Below are 3574 nucleotides of genomic sequence, written 5' to 3'. Positions count from 1 at the left end.
TCTCTGTCTCTGTCTCTCTCTCTCTCTCTCTCCTTCACTCTATGTAACGCTGACTTTCAAATGAATAAATGAATCCTAAAGAAAAAGCCAATAAAATGTGGTCATTCATGAAGTTCACCACAGTGAGGAAGAAGCAGAGCATGGTTATGAACTTTACCGCCCCCCATGTGTCTACTCTTGAATGCTTGCAGATATGACCTCTACCTTGTGTTTCTTTTTCTCTTGTTAAGATTTATGCATTTATTTACTTGAAAGGCAGAACATCAGAGAGAGAGAGAGAGAGAGAGAGAAGGAGAGAGATCTTCCATCTCTTGGGTCACTCCTCAAATGACTGCAGTAGCCAGGGACTGGACCAGGATGAACCCAGGAGCCAAGAACTCCATCTGGATCTCCCATGTGGCAGCAGGGAACTAAGTACTTGGGTCATCTTCTGCTGCCATCCCAGCCACATTAGCTGGGAGCTGGATGGGAAGCAGAGTAGTCAGGACTCAAACCAGCCCTTTGATATGGGATGCCAACGCTGTATGCAGCAGCTTAACCCACTGCACTACAGTGCTAACCCCAACCTTGAATTTCTTGTTAGTCATTCTTTTTCTATGTTTCTAAGTGGTTGTAGTGGTCAGAGTTCTCCAGAGAAGCAGATTCAGTAGGATGCGTGTAAACAGAGAAAAAGATTTCTTTAAAGAATTGGCTCCAGCAATGATGGACACTGAAAAATACCAAGATGGTTGAGGGGAATCAGCTAAATGGAGATCCAGGAAAACCAACAGTGTAGCTCCAGTCCAAAGGCTGGCAGGTGCACAATCCAGAAAGAACTGGGGCCAGTACTGTGGCATAGAAGGTATAACGGCCGCCTGCAGCACTGCATCCCATATGGGTGCCAGTTCAAGTCCTGGATGCTCCACTTGTTTTTTTTTTTTTTTTAAGATTTATTTATTTATTTGAAAGTCAGAGTTACACAGAGAGAGGAGAGGCAGAGAGAGAGAGGGGGGTCTTCCATCTGATGGTTCATTCCCCAGATGGCTGCAATGGCCACAGCTGTGCCGATCCAAAGCTAGGAACCAGGAGCCTCTTCCAGGTCTCCCACGTGCATGCAGGGGTCCAAGGACATGGGCCACCTTCTACTACTTTCCCAGGCCATAGCAGAGAGCTGGATTGGAAGAGGAACAGCCGGGACTAGAACCGGCACCCATATGGGATGCCGGCGTTTCAGGCCAGGGTGCTAACCCGCTGCGCCACAGCGCCAGCCCTGGATGCTCCATTTCTAATCCAGCTCTCTTTTTAAGGCCTGAGAAAGCAGTGGAAGATACCCCAAGTGCTTGAGCACCTGCACTGGTGTGGGAGACCCAGAAGAAGCTCCTGGCTCCTGGCTTTTGATTGGCCCAGCCCTGGCCACTATGGCCATCTGGGGAGTGAACCAGCAGGTGGAAGACCTTACTCTTCATCTCTCCCTCTCTCTGTGTATTACTCTACCTCTCAAATAAATAAATAATCTTTAAAAGAAAAAGGAAAGAAATAACTGATGTTTCAGTTTGAATTTGAAGACAAAAAAGTTATTTATCGCAATTTGAAAGCCACAGAACAGGACAAATTTTTTCTTACTGTGGCGAAAGTCAAGTTTGTGTTTTATTCAGGCCTTTAACTGGATGAAGATCACCTACAGTGTGGAAGGCAGGCTGCTTTATTCAGGCCTCCAATTTAAATGTTAATCTCATCCAAAAAACACTCTCATAGAAACAGCCAGCACAATGTTTGACCAAATGTGTGGACACCCTGGGGCCCAGTCAAGTTGATACATGAAATTCACTATCACAATAGAAGGTTACTAAACCATAAATCTTTTAGTTCTGCCTCTATTAAAACTTGACATAAATGGAATCATTCTGTGTGCTATTTTCTGTGATTTTTCTTCACTCAACATCATGATTGTGGTCAGTTGACGCATGTATTTATCTCCTCCCTCCCTTTTTTCTTGCTATTCTGATAGACTACAATGTTGTCCATTCTATTGTTGATGAGTTTTGGGTTGCTTGTGGTTTTTTTCACAATTCTAAAAACAGCAGATAAGAATATTCTGGTGTATGTCCTCTGTGACTTTTTTCTTTGTGTTATTGGAATCTATTAGTAGCTAAGATGCAGACCAGTTTACAACAGCAAAGACCCAACAGATCTGTAACTTAAGCCAGGCAGAAGCATTTCTCCCTCCCCAAGTAGTCTAAGCATGAACAATCCTGGTGTGGCAACATGGTGTACCTACACAAGCACACCACACATGTTTCTTTTTTTTTTTTTTTTTCTCAAATCAATAGTCTTTTATTGCATTACTAAAATACCACAAGACACAATTTGGGTTCTTGTTTCTGCAGCCGGACAACTTTTAGGTCTTATTCATCAGCCTGCTGAACTGTTCCTTTTTCAGAGACATAGATACCATCCAAAATTTTTCTGATATCTTTATTTTTAACTGTTGTTGCCTGCTGAATCAAAGCAGCTGAATTTGAAACAAGTTCACTATCATTTCCTTCAAGCACTAATTCATCTTTCTGGGCTTGAGACACTGAAGAGGCAACACCTGGCCTCATCCGAACCCTTCGGATGTATTTTTCACCCAAGAAATTTCTGATTTCAACAAGAGACCCGTTCTCTTGAATAACCACGTTGATGGGGAAGTGAGCATACACAGACCTCATCTTGTAACAGAAGCCCAGTGTGACCCCCTTGATCATATTCTGTACATGACTACAGATCGTGCGAACAGTTGCCAGTTCCTTTCTATTTCCCCACCATTTGTCAACCCGGAGCCTCTTCTTTTTCTTTCCCAGGAGACTGAGTTCCACATTGATGTGATTGAAGTCCCTCTGCAGAGTTCCTCTGGGCCCCTTTACAATGACTGTGCGCCCCTCAGACTGATGTCGACATTTTCTGGGATGTCGACAGTCTGATTGCTGAGAATGGTCTTCATTCTCACAGTAGATGTGGCAAAGAGAGAGCGTCCGCTTCTTATTCTCCAGAACCCCACCCTCTATAACAATGACAACAATCCCTCCATGAAATCCCTTTCAGAAGTGGACTCTCTGGGTGAAGCCCTACTCATTCTACCATTTCTGGCTATATGGGCCCAGCCACTATGTCCCCTCTTTTGTTTAAAAGAGTTTATTTTATTTATTTGAAAGACAGAATTACAGAGAAAAATAGAGCCAGAGAGAGAGAGAGAGGAAGAGAGAGAGAGAGAGAGAGAGGTCTTTCATCTGCTGGTTCACTTCCCAATTGGCCGCAACAGCTGGAGCTGAGCTGATCCAAAGCCAGGAGCCTCCTCTGGGTCTCCCATGTGAGTACAGGGGCCCAAGGACTTGGGCCATTCTCCACTGCCTTCCCAGGCCATAGCAGAGAGCTGGATGGGAAGTGGAGCAGCCAGGACTCGAAACTGTGCGCATATGGGATGCCGTCAAGGCAGGCTAGGGCTTTAACCTACTGCGCCACAGCGCCGACCCCCACTATGTCACCTCTTATCCCCCTCCTACACAGTGATGAAGAATTATAGGTTAGCAGGAACAAAAACATCTTACTAGAAAAG

At 44.8% G+C, this 3574-nt stretch overlaps 1 pseudogene; it reads right to left on the bottom strand.

The window, feature by feature from the left end:
* Positions 1-2335: 2335 nt before the first annotated feature.
* LOC133771335 (large ribosomal subunit protein uL6-like) lies at positions 2336-2988 on the bottom strand (annotated as a pseudogene).
* Between the last annotated feature and the right edge of the window lie 586 nt (positions 2989-3574).

The sequence above is a fragment of the Lepus europaeus genome, chromosome 12, assembly GCF_033115175.1.
Source record: "Lepus europaeus isolate LE1 chromosome 12, mLepTim1.pri, whole genome shotgun sequence".
Taxonomy (NCBI): domain Eukaryota; kingdom Metazoa; phylum Chordata; class Mammalia; order Lagomorpha; family Leporidae; genus Lepus; species Lepus europaeus.
The sequence above is the reverse complement of the archived record's forward strand: the minus strand, read 5'-3'. Positions and strand labels throughout refer to the sequence as shown.